Below are 17712 nucleotides of genomic sequence, written 5' to 3'. Positions count from 1 at the left end.
GAGGTCAGAAGTTCAAGACCAGCCTGGCCAACATAGCAAAACCCCATCTCTACTAAAAAAAAAAAATACAAAAGTTAGCTGGGCGTGGTGGCATGCACCTGTAGTCTCAGCTACTTGGGACACTGAGGCACGAGAATCACTTGAACCTGGGAGGTGGAGGTTGCAGTGAGCCGAGATTGCACCACTGCACTTCAGCCTGGGTGACAGAGTAAGAGTCTCCTAAAAAAAAAAAAGAAAGAAAAATATACCATGTTAATGAATTGAAACAATTAGTATTATTTAAATATTCATACTATGCAAAGCAATCTACAGATTCAATGTAATTTCTATCAAAATTTCATGGTAATTGTTCATAGAAATAGAAAAAAAATTAAAATTTATCTGAAACCACAAAAAACTTAAGTGGCCAAAGCTATCTTTAACAAAAAGAACAAAGCTGGAGGCATCGCACTACCACATTTCAAAATATATTACAAGCTATAATCAAAACGCTATGGGACTGGCATATAAACAGACACATTAACAAATGGAGTAGTATAGAGAGCTCCAGAATAAACCCACCTACCTATGGTCAATTGATTCTTGAGAAGATGTCAAGAACACACCATGGGAAAGAACAATTTCTTCAATAAATGGTGTTGGGAAAACTAGATATCCAAATGCAGAAGAATGAAAATGGACCCTTATCTCATTTTTTCTTTACGTTTAAAAGTAAGGAAAATAATAATTTAAAATAGTTTAAAAAATCCATTTGATGTCTAAGTTCTTTGTGGTTGGAAATAGAAAATAGGGCAGCAGCTATAGTATAACAGAAAGAATATCAGTTGCATTGTGGGAAGACTCAAGTTCAAATTCTAGCTTGGCCATTTAGCTTCATATGATAGTGAGCCAATCACTTTAGTTCTCTGAGCCTCAGTTTCTTCACAGATTAAATAGGCATAATATAACCTTAATTCAAGAGTGTGGGACAACTGGATATCCATATGCAAAATAATAAAGTGGCACCCCCTCCCTTATACCATATTACAAAAACAAACTCAAAATTAATCAAATAAATATAAGACCTAAAGCTATAAAATTCTTGGAAGAAAACATAGGTGAAAATATTTATTACCTTGGATTAGACAATGATTTCTTAGCTATGACATCAAAAGCACAAGCAACCAAATAGATAAGCTGGAATGTCATCAGAATTAAAAAACTTTTGTACTCAAAAGACATGATTAAGAAAGTGAAAGATCCTCAAAATAAAGAGACAACCCAAGTTTTAGAAAATGGGCAAAGAATCTGAAAAGTAATTCAGTTCTCCAAAGAAGACATACAAATAGACAATAGGCACAAGCACATGAAAAGGTGTTTGACATAATTAGCCATCAGGGTAATGTAAATTAAAGCTATAATGAGATACCACTTCACATCCACTTGGATAGCTATAATTAAAAAGACACATAATTGCAAGTGTTGGTGAAAATATGGAGAAATTGGGATCCTCTGGTGGTAGGAATGGAAAATCGTGCAATTGCTTTGGAAAACAGTTTGGCATTTCCTCAACTGGTTAAGCATAGAGCTTACCATATGATCCAGAAAGTCTACTCCTAGGTATATCCCAAGAGACTTGAAACAGGTACTCAAACAAAAACACAAATGTTTATAGCAGCATTATTCATAAGAGCCAAAAAGTGAAAAGAATTCAAATGTCCATCAATAGATGAATGGATAATAAAATGTGATATAACCATACTGCAGAATATTACTTGGCAATAAAAAGAGATAAAAGGGGATATGTGGAAAATCTCTGTACCTTCCTCTCAATTTTGCTGTGAACCTAAAACTGCTCCAAAAATATATAGTCTTAATTTAAAAAGAAAAATACAGCATATTGATATATTGATAAGTGCTACAACATGGACAAGCCTTGAAAACATTAAGCGAAAGAAGCCAGACACAAAAGACCACATGTGATATGATTCCATTTATATGAAATATCCAGAAGCAGCAAATCTGCAAAGACAGAAAGGAGATTAGTGATTGCCTGGATTGGTGCAGAATGGGATGATTGAGTGGGTAACAGCTAAGGGCCTTGGGTTTCTTTGGAGAGAAATTAACATTTTTTTGCTTTGATATATGTAAATATTGTGAAATAATTGCACAATCAAGTTAACACATCCATCACCTCACAGAGTTGTGTGTGTGTGTGTGTGTTGACAACATTCAAGATCTACTCTCTTAACAAATAATGGTGGTTGCCAGGGACTGAGGAGTGGGAGAAATTGGGAGATATTGGTCAAAGGATACAAACTTTCAGTTAAAAGATGAATAATTTCTGGCAATCCAAAGTATAACCTGGTGACTATAGTTAACCTTACTCTATTGTTTATTTGAAATTTGCAATGAACATTTTTTAATTGATTGTGGTAACACTTGTACAACTCTGTGAATATACTAAAAGCCATTGAATCTTACACTTTAAATGGGTGAATTATATGCCATTTAAACTTTATCTCCATAATGCTGTTAAAAAAAAAGGCTATTGTGAAGGATAAACAATGTGAGGACTATGACTCAGAATACAAGACAGATGTGCAAAAAATACAACTTTTACATACCCTATAAAACACCACGATTCCTGATTCTGTGGGCCTGTTCTCACAGGCCAGCTGCAAATTCCTTATGAGAAACTACTTCTGAGGGCGCCCTCTGCTTCTCAGCATCACCGTGGAATTAGGGATATTACCTGTTACCTAGAAAGAGGGACAAGCACCTCCATTTACCAGGATTTCAAGTTTGCCTCTGTCACCATTACAGTCCATTGAAATCCCATGGTGCCCTGTGGTTTCTAGGCCTCACTCAGCATGGCTAGGAGCATTGGAGCCTGCGTTCCCTTCTGCCCTGACTTTTTTGGTCTCACAGTTCCATCAGACCTTTCAGGACTCAGGTCTCTAGGGCTCAGCCGTCTCATCTCTTGCCAGTCTAGTGGAAGATCTTGCTAGTCTAGGGAAAGCCCCTCTTTGCTCCCTTCTTCAGGCTTCTCTGTGGTGTCCCTGTAACTCAATTCTCCTTGATCTTTAAAAGTTGGTATTGACGGCTTCTAAAAACCACAGCCTATCTAAATTGTATGTTTGGCCAGACACGGTGGCTCACACCTGTAATCCCAGCACTAGGAGGCCAAAGCGGGTGGATCACTTGAGATCAGTAGTTTGAGACCAGCCTGGCCAACAAGGTGAAACCCCGTCTCTACTAAAAATACAAAATTAGCTGGACGTGGTGGCACATGCCTGTAGTCCCAGCTACTTGGAAGGCTGAGGCAGGAGAATCGCTTGAACCCAGGAGGTGGAGGTTGCAGTGAGGCAAGATGGCACCACTGCACTCCAGCCTGGGCAACAAGAGTGAAACTCCATCCCAAAATAAATAAATTGTATGGACAGAAATGGCTTACATGGCAAACATATCTAGAAAGTAATAGAAATCGTTACATTCTACTCTTCTAGTGCAGCAAAGAACAAATGGAACAACTAAATTGCTATAGTAGTGCATTCTGAAGGTTTCTATGTCTTGATAGAGTGATGCTATAGAGTGAGTTAAAGATAATACTAAACATGGATTGATTGTTACTTTGTATCTGGCATTGTGTAAGTACTTTATATGCACTACTTTTCTTCTTTCAAGAACAAATAAGAACCATACTTACAAGAAAATATTGATTTTGGTCCTCAGTTCCAAGAAATGTGACAAACTGATTCATAAAATAAGCATTCTGAAATTGTTTGCAATACTTTATTGAGTGAGTTTAGGTAAGAAACCAGGGATTCTTATTTTGTAGTTACCTACGCTGGTAGAAATAAGCAATGTTGTTTAATTTTTCAACTTTATTTCCTCATCGGAAGAAATAGAAGCATGGTTTTCACTCAAGAAAAAGAGCTCTAGGGCAATGTTTTCCTTTGCAACACTGAAGAGAGAGCAGCCCCTCTCCTGTGGGGTGCACCCAGGATAAAGAATGAAGGCTTCCATCCTGGACTGAATAGTAGGAATAGAGGAACAAAGCTCTAACCCAACTTCCTGTTGTTCCCTGAGTCACACCTTAAGGATTTTCTCTTCAGTAACTGAGAAGTCTGGGTTATAATAGAGGAGTTCTCAGACCTCCTACATGTGTCACATTCTATGATTGCTGTACATATATGGTTGCACAAAATGTGTCGCATCAGTAGGTGCCCATTGAAAGCAGAATTTGTGGCATTAATGTCACTGCTATAGATCTTTCTACACCTTTTGTCATGCAGCAGATAAAGTACCAGGCAGCTCAGAGCAGTGGAAAGAACATTTAATTTTGACCCAAACCTCTCCATTCTGATTCTGGCTCATCCATTTACTAGCTCTGTTTCTACTCAGTCTCCCAAGCCACAGTTCTTATCCTACAAAACAAGGATACCTGCTACCCCACCCTACTGCTTAGATCCAATCACTTCATGAATTCTGTAGCTGATAAAGTGCCATACAGTTATAAGACACAGTAATGATTAAAGATATTTCTGGGTCAACTTCCTGACCCCTTCTATTTACGTTTTCCTGTAAATTGAAGTCATTATTCACTGCAGCTCTCAACACTGTCAGACCCAGGAAACTTCTAGTTGTCATTTTTCTGGATTCCTATTTTTGTGTTTCTCCAGTAGCTGGAACTGCTGCCATGCTGCTTCTCAGTCTCAGACATCCTGATTCTCACTCATCGTTCTAGATGAACAAACCTCTTATCTGAGACCCACGTATTTCACATTCTCCTCTGCCAGGTTGCTGTGAATAACTTCAGTTCTTCAATAACTAAATTTTTAGAGGCCTCTAACTCCTTTACTTTCTCCTGTGGAAGAGGCCACAAAGAATCCTGGAACTGCCTTTTCCATGAAAATGCTCCAGGAGGTCAAGATCAAAACTAAACATAAAAGACGAAAATGGTGGTTTAGTCCCCAAGTTGCATTTTTGGCATTCTTTTCCCATCCTGTGTTAATCTGTCATCTAGCCAAAAAAGAAAAACAAGTAAAAAATAAAAGCAAGGCATTGTCCCCTGTAGGTCAGGGTTGGAAACACAAATGGATTAAACATCATAAAAATGTTTTTAGGTGAGCCCTAAAATGATAATTCAATTTGTAAGACTCTACACACTGAGATTTTGCTGAACTTTCTCTATAGTATAATGTGTCATTCAAGGCAGCTTCATGGAAAGCCAGAGACTATGTTTGAGAACATTCATCCGGTCATTATCTACAATGAACCAAAAGAATGTCCACACTGAAGTGACGGGAGAAGGAGGCAGAGAGAGACAGAGAGAGAGAGACAGAGAGAGAATGCACCCTGCCCTCAAGGATGTCGCTATTACAGAGGGACTATATCCCTCCCAAAACCTGCCTAACATCACATACCTATTACAAGACTTTGAGATAGCTACTAATATTATCTCCATTTTTCAAAAGAGGAAACCAACACAGAGAGGTTGGGTGACTTGCCTAAAGTCACATAGGTAGTAGATAGCGAGTCAGAATTCAATGCAGGTATTTTGGCTGCAGAATCTGTGCTCTTAACTGTGTCTCTGCTTCCTCATGTATAGACACTGTCAGCGCTTTTCCCCCAGGGTGTGAGTCAGATGGAGATATTTCAGATGCTGCATTGAAAGCTTTCAAATTCCTGCATCTCTACACACTAAGGAGACAATGATCTCTTCCAGTAATTTCTAAGCCCAAATGTATCTGAGACTTTTAAAATATCATGGAGCAGTGCTGTCCACCAGGAGGATGGTTTAGGGCATTTTTAGTTTTTACTTTAAAAATCTGTTTAAGTGTTTTCATACTTTCTACACTGCCATCAATAATATATAATCAGAGAAAGGAAACTTAAACAGGAATAAGCAGCATTCACTTTTTCTAGCTTCTTAGTCACGTTATCAAGATTCTTCAGTGATTTTACTCTGAAAATATCTACTGAATTCCATCAACATTCCATTATCCCACAGGGCCAATCTTCAGAATTATGAATTGACATGTAGAAAGTGGTAAGAGCAGTAGATGCTACAGATTTCAATATATTTCCAACAAAATAGACATCAGTAGGCAATAACTAGCATTTCTAATGCTTGATAGTATAGTTGGATAAAAGAGTCTATTCAACCTTCCACAAATTCGCTGAGGCAATTAGTTGCTATGAAATATTGCTTTCACTAGAATATTTTAGCTCACTGCCTGCTTCCCTTCTCAACATTCATCCATTACTCCCACCAACTCTCTCTCTCTTTCTCTCACACACACACACACACACAAACACACACACACACACACACCACAAGTGTTCCCAGGACTTTCTGAAATATGGGGCATACATCCTTATCATAAGATTATATAAATAGGCATGGGCAAGGACTTCATGTCTAAAACACCAAAAGCAATGGCAACAAAAGCCAAAATCGACAAATGGGATCTCATTAAACTAAAGAGCTTCTGCACAGCAAAAGAAACTATCATCAGAGTGAACAGGCAACCTACACAATGGGAGAAAATTTTTGCAACCTACTCATCTGACAAAGGGCTAATATCCAGAATCTACAATGAACTCAAACAAATTTACAAGAAAAAAACAAACAACCCCATCAAAAAGTGGGCAGAGGACATGAACAGACACTTCTCAAAAGAAGACATTTATGCAGCCAAAAAACACATGAAGAAATGCTCCTCATCACTGGCCATCAGAGAAATGCAAATCAAAACCACAGTGAGATACCATCTCACACCAGTTAGAATGGCCATCATTAAAAAATCAGGAAACAACAGGTGCTGGAGAGGATGTGGAGAAATAGGAACACTTTTACACTGTTGGTGGGACTGTAAACTAGTTCAACCATTGTGGAAGTCAGTGTGGCGATTCCTCAGGGATCTCGAACTAGAAATACCATTTGACCCAGCCATCCCATTACTGGGTATATACCCAAAGGACTATAAATCATGCTGCTATAAAGACACATGCACACGTATGTTTATTGCGGCACTATTCACAATAGCAAAGAGTTGGAACCAACCCAAATGTCCAACAACGATAGACTGGATTAAGAAAATGTGGCACATATACACCATGGAATACTATGCAGCCATAAAAAATGATGAGTTCGTGTCCTTTGTAGGGACATGGATGAAACTGGAAAACATCATTCTCAGTAAACTATCGCAAGGACAAAAAACCAAACACCGCATGTTCTCACTTATAGGTGGGAATTGAACAATGAGAACTCATGGACACAGGAAGGGGAACATCACACTCCGGGGACTGTTGTGGGGTGGGGGGAGGGGGGAGGGACAGCATTAGGAGATACACCTAATGCTAAATGACGAATTAATGGGTGCAGGAAATCAACATGGCACATGGATACATATGTAACAAACCTGCACATTGTGCACATGTACCCTAAAACCCTAAAGTATAATAAAAAAAAAAAAAATAAAATTAAATATAAAAATTGTGGAAGTAACAGCACAAACATCATAAACATAATAGATGCTGAAATAACTGCTACTGTTAATATTTGAGAGTGACTGAAGTGTTGGGTTACCCCTCAGTGGTGGGCATCACATCTACACCTTCCAGAACCCAAAGGAGGGGCTATCATCTGAGACATGTTCTCAGCCCTTTAAAAATGTTATTATCCATGTTTTCTTTAATGCTGAAGACTGCAGATCCCTTGCTTTGTGCCTTTGTTCTTTCACACAGAGACACTTTCTTCCGTCTCTGGTTTTCTTTTGCTGAGCAAGGAGCCTTTTCCAATCTCTTGAGGTCTGAAACTTTCTCACCAAACTGACTCCCCTTTCCTCTGGAGACAGGCAGCGTTGCATTTTTGTAGGCTCCTTTGCAGCAAGGTGTGGCCCTGTGACTGAGTTCTGACCAATAACGTAGACAGAAGTGATGTGCAACTAACTTCCAGGCCTGGCCGGCCCATAATAAAAGCTTCCATGCACTGCTCTGTTTTCTTCCTCCACCTACCAGCAGGAATTATGGATTCAGTGATGGTTCTCAGGCTACAGGGGATGGTGGAGAAACAAATAGAAGAAGTCTGGATCCCTAAATGACTGTATGGAGAAGGGTCACCTCCTCCCAGCACAACCCACATTGAAATGTAAAAATAGCAAATAATATACTTTTACAATGTTAAGCCACTAAAATTTGGAAGTTGTTAGTTCCAGCAGATAACTTATCTTGTACGTTTACATAAGAGTTATATAACATAATTTAAATGCTATGTTGTCATTTGGATCAGACTTAAATAAGCTTCAACATCACTTGAAAATTATTTCTGTTACCATGCCATGAAGAAAACTAAACTGAGTTTCCTCAGTTTGGAGAGCAAATACCATAAAATGAAATGAAGCCAAATTAATTTAGACCAGTTTAAAAATTTAATTGATTTGATTTACTCTAGCTTATTCACCAATAAATGGAATGTGGTGAAATGATCTTCATATATCTTTCAGATTTTTATGTTCTATTTACATGGGTTTTCAAGAGCTTCGTTCCAATGAGCTTGTTTTGTGATTCTGAGCTCCTTCAGAAAGTAGTTTTATATTTAATACATCATGTTTGATTGTTGCTAAGCATCCATTTGGTGCAAATTAATAACAACACAAGCACTAGCTTCAAAAGCCAAAAACAGGATGGGGCTGGAGCAAAGGACGCTAGACTGACTGCCCTCTGACTTGCAAAACCAGGAGATTTCACAAGTGAATCTCTGTAACAATTTGTTTTTCTTTTGTTTTGGCTTCTTCTCTAGTAAAGAAGAAAATAAGAATACAACATTGTGATTGTGAATTGCTCGATGTTGATTAGCTCCTCTCTAATTCTTGTGCTAAAAAGAAAGCTCACCTGCAGAAGGCAAAAAGGCTGCCAGGTGAAGGATGGCTGATCCAGGACTGAGCTGACCGCAATATGAAGGGAAATGAAATGGTTTTGTGTAGTCATATTAGGCACTGGAACCTGCAAACGAAGCCAAGGGTCAGTTACTGAAGGGGAGACACATGTAGGAACATGAACCTGAAGACAGCTGCTAAACCAAAAGATTAAGCATTGGAGGAGCAAGCTCAGGCTTAACAAATAGTAGGAATGACAGCAGGATATTCAACCATGGTGACAGTTTAGGGCTCAATTTGTTTAGCCCATGCAAAACCCAAGCCTGGAAGGCTTCTCCTTACCATTTAGCTCTATCCTGCAAGCTTGCTGGGTCCTGAGGGCCTTTGAGTGTTGTGAGTGGTAGAGGCAGCTGGCAGGTGGTGGAGGATAAGGTAGGGGATTATTCACAAAAAGCAAGTCGATCTTGGCTGAAACAAAGATACAGGGCTCAAATGAAGATCACACCTACTGATAAACAGGCAAAGTGCCATTGTTGCTGAAGGAAAATCTTCATCCTGTGCCAGCAGGAAGGAAAGTTAGTGTGGCACTTGAGTACAGGGCTCCCAAAGTGTAGCCTGGGGCAGTACGATGGTGCCTCCTTTTGTCCCCAGCTGTGGCCAATGGGAGATATTGATGAAGTAGAGGCTAGGCCATCCTCAGACACTGACCTGGCTCCTCTTCCTGTTCCCTTCGGTCATGCCGCCTCCTCTTTCCTCTGCGACCTCTCTTCTTTATTTTCCCTTCATATTTTCTCTCCTTCTGCCAGAGACTGTTTCTCTAATCAAGGAGTGGGAGTGAACAGAAGCTTTTCTATTTCTCACATTTTCTTTTTGTCCCATTTGCATTGGCCAAAGTAAGTCATACACCCTAGCCAAGTATCAGCATGGCAAGCATTATAGTCTTCTTTTAGGGAATAGCCGTCATCCTCCACAAGCACCTTCTAACCAGTCTTTGGTGGATAGGATTGGACCTGTAGACTCTCAGGGTAGGGCCAACCTACTTCAGATGGGAGGATCAAAGGGACAGAGAGAAACGATTTTGACATGAAGCTTGAAGAAAATATTGAAGTCAGAAACAAACCCCAGGAAGATTTTGGCCTCAGTGAGGAAAGTGAAAAGAAGGTTCATTTGTAAACATTCCCAGAATACTTAGATTAGTATTAATTGATAAAATTGAGTTAATGAATGATCTCTCTGGGTTTGATCAAGTTAGCTTAAAAGAGAGAAATGTTACTGGCTCATCGTTAGCTTGGTGCAAAAGTAATTGCAGTTTTTGCCATTAAAAATAATTAATTTTGCACCAATCTAACATATGCAATTGGAACTTTGAGCCTTAGTTTTATAGATTTGGACAGGAATGCTAGAAGAATGTAACAATGAAATCTTTGGGAAAAATTGTATTCTATAAATAAGGAGAGCTCCACAGTTACCAAGATTTTGGCAAATATGATTTAAATGTCAGTGAAGGAGTTTCAGTCTACATTTGAATGGAATCTTTTCATTCTTGTCCTTTTCTTGCTGTTATTGTTCCTCCCCTTTCTCCACTCTCTTCCTCCTTTTCTTTATTCTTCTTCTTATTCTCCTTCCTCTTTTCTTCTGCTTCTTCTTTTCTTCTTCTCCTTCTTCTTTTTCTTTTCCTTCTTCGTTGTCTTCTTCTTTTTCTAATTCCTCCTTCCTCTTCCACTTCCCTCCCCCTCCCCCTTCTTCTCTTCCTTTTTCTCCTCCTCCTTCTTCCTCATCCTCAGTCTGCTCAACCTCCCTCCTTCTCCTCTCTTCTTGCCTTCTTCCTTAGTATTCTTTTCCTCATAACTATTTATACTGCCACTTTTGAAATTCTTTGAGTATTTTGTCAGTTCTCAAGGAGCTTTTCAAATGTAGCTTTTTAAATACTAAAAACATACACTGATTGTATCACTTAGAATTATATTTGGCTGTATATAATGGAAAAATCCCAAATAACAATTATGTAAACATACCAGGTTCATTATGCCACATTAAAGAAGCCAGAGTTCAGCAGCCCAGGACTGGTTTCACCCTCCATAGTGTCATAAACTTGACACCGAGAAGGGCAAGGAGACCTGGTAAGGTCACACATCAAGTCAGCAGAACTTGGACTGCTGGAAAGCAAGACAAATTTTGTAACTCGAACAATGGAGCTTCAAGTGATTTCTAAATTTAGCTTATTTTGAACTTGTCTTTATTCTCCTTATTGTCCTCTTTTCTTTGATTGCTTTCAGCTCCTTTGTTGGTTTTATCTTCCCTTTGCAGCATCCTTGCAACAAAATATACCACATGGTCTTATTCTCCAGGAAGACAGTAACTGTCAGAAATATAGAAGTCACTACCTCTGAGGTGGTGCAGACACCTGCCTGTGGTCTTGATGGATCGCTGGGAGTTAATAAGATGGATTGCCCAGAACTTTGAAATGGAGTCCAAATGCAAAGCATCAGAGGGAATTCACACAATCATAAAATGCAACACAAGGGACCCATTGACTTAAGGCATTTTTTTGGTGTTACTGGCTTTTTTCTCTATTAATAACTGTTGGGTTATACTAATATCACAAGTAGGCAGTGGATGTGGTAGAAAAGCATGTGGGCTTTGATTTCAAATCTGCTGGACTTATATTCAGATATTACCTATCTACCAGTTAAGTGTCTTGGGAAAGTTATTTCTATAACCCCACTTTCCTCATGTATCAAATGGAGGTAATAGTCTCCACCCCACAGGTCTGTTGTCAGGATTAAATGAGATGATATACATAAAATTTTTGGCTCTTTGATTTTAAACAAATAACTACAAACTACAGAAAAACAAGCCATATGAAAATTTATGTTTACAAAATTAGGTAAATTAGTTATTAATAATTTGAATTTTAAATAATAACTACACTGGTTTAAAACATGCCATCCTCAAAGGGAATGCAAAGTCTTGTTTAAATAAAACAAATCTAATGTACACACAATTCAAGGAGTAAACTGATGTCTGTTTTACTCATTGCTGGATCTAGAACTAGAATGGTTTTGGGCACATGGTAAGTGTTCAGTAAATATTTGTTGAATGAGTGAATACATGAATGAATGAAGTAACTTTCTATTCTATATGTACTTGGCACCATAGTAGCTGTTGGAAACATAAATGACTCAACTTTCATGCATCTTAGATTCTAAGTCAAGACAAAACAGTAAAATGATTTCAGATACTGATAAATGCTATGAGGAAACTTAAACAGGGTTATGTAATAAAAATCGATTCAAGGAATGTGAAGGAGGCAAAAAGAGATTGAGATTGGATGGTCAGAGAATTCCTGAGTGATAGGAAAGGACCAGTTATGGAAAGATCTAGATTTGTTGTTGAAGATTTCCTCAACAAGCACTGTCTATATTTATTTGACTTATGCTAATAGAAATCTATTTAGCACATTTTGGAAGCATTTTCTTAAGTTATAAGTTAGTCACAAGGTTTATAGTCATAGATGCAGATACTATCCTATATTCTACAAAACTTGGGAATTCTGAGACTTTAGGGTCTCCAAGAAACTAACGTTGAAATGGGCAGTATTTTCAAAAGCATGTTCCAGTAGACATAAGATGGTTACGGATGTATTCCTCAAAAAAAAAAAAAAAAAAAAAAAAAAGAGAAAAGGTCCTGTGGTCAAATACACTTGAGAACCAGTCCATGAGCACTAACATATTAAGGTCTTGAGAAGTTCTGAAGCAGAGAAACACAAACTACATGTATTCCAATGTTTTCTGAACATATTTTCAAAATTTTGTTGTTTTTTTTTCTCTGTGCACTTATTGACATCAATATGCAGTTTGAGAAATACTGTTATAACATAAAAGATAAGGCTTTGGTACAAAGGGAAAAGAGAAAGATAACCCTATGCCACGCTTATACACTGTTGGTGGAAGTGTAAATTCGTTCAGCCATTGTGGAAGACAGTGTGGCAATTCCTCAAAGACCTAAAGACAGAAATACCATTTGGCTCAGTAATCCCATTACTTGGTATATACCCAAAGGAATATAAACCATTCTATTATAAAGACACATGCACATGTATGTTCATTGCAGCACTATTCACGATAGCAAAGACATGGAATCAACCTAAATGTCCATCAATAGTAGACTGGATAAAGAAAATGTGGTACATACACACTATAGAATACTATGCAGCTATAAAAAAGAATGAGATTATGTCCTTTGAAGGGACATGGATGGAGCTGGAAGCCATTATCCTTAGCATACTAACACAGGAACAGAAAACCGAATACCGCATATTAGTGGGAGCTGAATGATGAGAACACATGGACACAGAGGGGAACAGCACACACTGAGGCCTACTGAAGGGTGAAGAGTGGGAGAGGATTAGGAAAAACAACTTATAGGTCCTAGGCTTAATACCTGGGTGATGAAATAATCTGTACAACAAACCTCCATGACACAAGTTTACCTATGTAACAAACCTACACTTGTGCCCTTGAACTTAAAATTAAAGTTGAAAAAAAGAAAGATAATCCTTTGTCATAAGCCTTGCAGTTCCAAAATGGTATATTTGCACAGACTGACCAGAAACTTAAAATAAGCTCCAGATATCATATGTACATACATTGCCTACTTTGACCAAACTGTTGACCTGATAAGAGAGATGATCACGTTTAGTTTTTGCATACTAGAGGTTTTTAAAGTTGCTCTGCTTTGAAAGTGGGATGTATTTGCATTTCCTCTATAATTTTATGAGAATAAATGACAGTCAAGTGTATCTATTTTTTTATTTTGTTTCATTTTGTTTTCTTTGTGTAAGGCAAGCAGTGGAATATGCCAGGAATTTCATGAACTTTGAACATGTGAACACCACACTTAGCTCTATAACTCCATCACTTGCTAGAGGTGGTTTTAGGCAGATTACTCAAACTTTCTGAACTTCACTTTTCTCATCTGCAAATGGGGATTGTAATAGCCATATCCTACTTTTTGGGGGATAAGTCAAGCTGGTGTAAAGGACTTGCAGGAGAATGTCACTCTAGCCACTTTCTGAAATGTTTACTTGGGGACTCTAGAGTCTTTCCTTTGAAAATCTTTTTAATCCGCCTCTGGAGATTCAATGGAAAAAAACAGAATGTTTACTGTTTGTTTCTATAGTGATGACTCATGGAGTGCTGATTTATTGAATCAATTAGTGAAGAAGTAAAATTAATGTCTTATTATATAGGTGTGAAATAAGCTATTCAGTCAATGCCATAAGCAAGGGCTTATCTAGACACTGTATCTCACCCAAACCAAGCTAACAAGAGTCACTGGCCAGCAAAAGAATCTCTCTTTAGTTCCCTAAATGTTCTAAAGATGTAGACAATCTCAACAGCTAACAACTGAATTCATCACATCAACCGCATAATAATAACTATGGATGTTCTCCAATTATTGTTCCTACGACAGAATCAGTAAGAGGATTTGGCCTGCCTAGGTCTTAGATGACTACACTATTTCCAGTGGACCACACACAACCAAGTGCAACAACAATGTAACATTGGTAAAACTGATTAGGTTAAGAACACTATTTTAGAAGATTGTTTAACAAACATATTTTTAGGCCTTAGAGAATGTTCATGAAGGATTTTAAGCCCACTTGTGCAGAGGACTCCCGTACCACATAATGTAAGTGCTCAGGAATTACCTCATGAGTCATTCCTAATATTAACCAAAAGTTGAAATAATGGTATGTTCTTTTGGTTTGATTGTTTAGTTTTAATCTTAGTGTTGATTTTAGAACTGTGGAATATAAAAATGGAACCATACTACTGGCATGAAGAGAGGAAACCAGTGCATCATGGGAACTAGGGGAGTTGGATCATTCCACTGCATATTCTTCCTTCTTCTAGGACACTTTGCTTGCTGGTAGAAAATGAATACAGTTATTTAATGCATCTCTTTCATTAGAATGCTGTATTAAAAATAAATTGTGATCAGATTAGGAAGAATCCTGGACTTCAGAGGCCAGAGACATAATTTTGGTGTTGATTCTACCATCTATGTACCTTAGGCAAGTTAATCCCTGAGCCTTACTTTGCTCTTCTATAAAATGATGACTTCACTGATTATTTCTAAGACATCTTTCAGTGTTCTATAGTCCAAAATCCATGACCTTTTCTTTCTTTTCTGATTTTTCAAGGCATTCAGATATCTTGCTTTTTTGCTACTTTTCTACTGATTTGCTTCATGGTATGCCTTACCAGAAGCCCAAGTTATTCCAGTCTCCACAAGGCTACTGCTGGAGTATCAGGAGAGAGGTCAGGTGGTATTTGTGATGGTAGAGGCAAAGCCCCCTTTTCCTGAATCACAAAATTCATGAGATTAAAACTTTAGGTTTATGTGTTGGTCTTTTTCTATACCTGCTGCAGGCACTATACTGGATTCCAATACCTGGCAAAAGTAAACTTGATCAATAATTGTTAACTTTCAGGCCAGGTGTGGTGGCTCACCCCTGTAATCCCAGCACTTTGGGAGGCCTAGGTGGGTGGATCAGTTGAGGTCAGGAGTTCAAGACCAGCCTGACCAAGATGGTGAAATCCCATCTCTACTAAAAATACAAACATCAGACGGATGAGGTGGCTCACACTTGTAATCCCAGCTGCTCAGGAGGCTGAGACAGGAGAACTGCTTGAGCCTGGGAGGCAGAGGTTGCAGTGAGCTGAGATGGCACCATTGCACTCTAGCCTGGGCAACAGAGTGAGTAAGACTCCATCTCAAAAAATAAAAAAATAAAAAATAAAAATAAAAATGTAAAACAAAATTGGTGACTTTCATCAATCAAAATTGTCTTTTATCATCACCATCTTCTCTGACCTGAACAATATACCAGGCATTACTTAGACAGTGAGAAAAGTTAAAGAATTTGTCTCTGTTATTGAGGTCTTCATATTCTGGCTAGAGTAAAAAGGCTTGCACAGAGAAGTAGAAGGTAACATAGACAAGAGGATAGCATGGGTGTTCAATTGTGTGGGATTGGAAATAAGTGCATGAAAACTCCTACAGGGGAGTGGTTACCGTGGAAAAAAATAGTTTGGATAACACTTCCTGGGGAAACTGAATGCTAAACTTTGAAGAGTGGGAAGATTTAATATGATAAGTGGCAGATATAATAACAATTGAGAAAAGTTATAAGGAAAAAATATAAAAAGGTGCTGGGTAGAGACACTGATTTCCCATTATCTACTCATCTTGTGAACTAAACCTTGCCAAACGAGGTGTCCTCAAGGCAAAGCACAATCCACTGGGGCATACATCCAAGGATGAGGAACTTTGCTGAAACAAAAGGGCAAGGGAATTTGCACAGGAAGGTATAATTCTGCCTGAAAGTAGAAAATCCAGTAAATAACTTGATTTTCCTTAGCAATTGTAGCAGTTGAGTTTATCCTAGGGCCTAAAAAACTTTTGGGTTTTATATAAGGGAATCCTAGTGGCTGCACTTGACTGGCTAAGTTCATCTCTTAGATAATATGTATTTTTTCTGGGCTTGTGGGTGAGAATCAGAACCTTCTTTCAGTATGAGGTGGAAAGGTGGGTGAAGTTATTTCAAGTTCCATGACTATTGAGAAAGGTGTCTGTCATAGTAATTTTTTTTCCAGCTAGAAGAGACATTAAGAATACCCAGGACTAACAAACCTGCACGTTCTGCACATGTATCCCATAACTTAAAGTACAATAATAATAATAAAAAAGAGTACCCAGGTCTTCATTTTATATATGGGAGAATAAGGCCCACAGAAGTTTGGATAACTTATCTGAAGTCATCATAACCATATACACATGAGAACCGCTGGGTTATAATTTTGCTGTCATGTCATTCTTTTAAAGAAAATTATTGACATTATTTTTCCTATCTCTCTCCCATAACAATAAAATCCCTTTCTGATCCTGCCCTAAAACACAACCATTTTTTAGCACCCCATGTATGCCCCAATTCTTATGTCCTTAGATACTAACCTGAAGAAAAATTACACAAAGAATACATATTTCTTGTGGGAATATTTAAAAACATAGATAAGCACAAAAAGGAAAATGAAAAGCCATCTTCAGGTCCCTAGAGAAAACCATAGCTATATACTCCATGTATCCTTCCTATGCATATTATAATATTAAAATATTATAAACATATTTAAATCTAAAAATGGAATTTTACTATTTTTATACTACTATTTTAGTATGCTATTTTTTGTATAATATTTGTAAGCAACTTTTCATGTGAATGTATATACTCCTACAGCCCCATTCTTGACTCTACATAAAAAAGAATTGGAGTCATTTCTGGTGAATTGCTTAAACCCATTCCATAAAATGCAAAATTTCTCCAGAAATACTGACCCTGCTTGAAAAAAATGCATTTGGCTGTAGATATAGAGAAATGTGAAGCTCTTCCCCTTCTGAAATCTGGTGGTATTATCAACTCCTATTTTAAGCTTGTTTATGGAACTAGAATAATACTGAACATGGATATATAAAGGTGATTACAGCAGTTCAAGTTTGACCTTTGAAAAATCTTTGCCTGTATAAACAAAGTCTGGAATGTTTTAAAACCTCTAAGCCAGTCAATTTCTTTTTTTATTTATCATAAACCTGAGTCAACAAGGAATGCCCATTTTATTTAAAGAGTAGGAAATGAAAATGCCTTGGTTCCTTAACCATAAATGAAGGAGGTATCTCTGGACACCATGAGTTCCTTACCTCGAACCTTCTGCTGCACTCTCAGGGTCCTGCAAACCCGGCCTCACCCTGTAGCTCTACCTGATTCCTCAGCATTGGTGGATCT

The 17712-nt window shown here is 38.0% G+C and overlaps 1 long non-coding RNA gene across 1 annotated transcript in view; it reads right to left on the bottom strand.

Annotated features, from left to right (window-relative positions):
- Positions 1–2393: 2393 nt before the first annotated feature.
- Positions 2394–17712, bottom strand: part of LOC129473629 (uncharacterized) — a 44583-nt gene continuing 29264 nt past the window's right edge. Inside the window, exons 2-3 of the long non-coding RNA XR_008654308.1 lie at positions 4740–4921; positions 2394–2734 (exon numbers count right to left, since the gene is read on the bottom strand). This is a non-coding gene — a long non-coding RNA (uncharacterized lncRNA). The remainder of the gene's footprint in view (positions 2735–4739; positions 4922–17712) is intronic.

This window comes from Symphalangus syndactylus, chromosome 23, assembly GCF_028878055.3.
Source record: "Symphalangus syndactylus isolate Jambi chromosome 23, NHGRI_mSymSyn1-v2.1_pri, whole genome shotgun sequence".
NCBI lineage: Eukaryota > Metazoa > Chordata > Mammalia > Primates > Hylobatidae > Symphalangus > Symphalangus syndactylus.
This window is presented reverse-complemented; position numbering and strand designations above follow the sequence as displayed.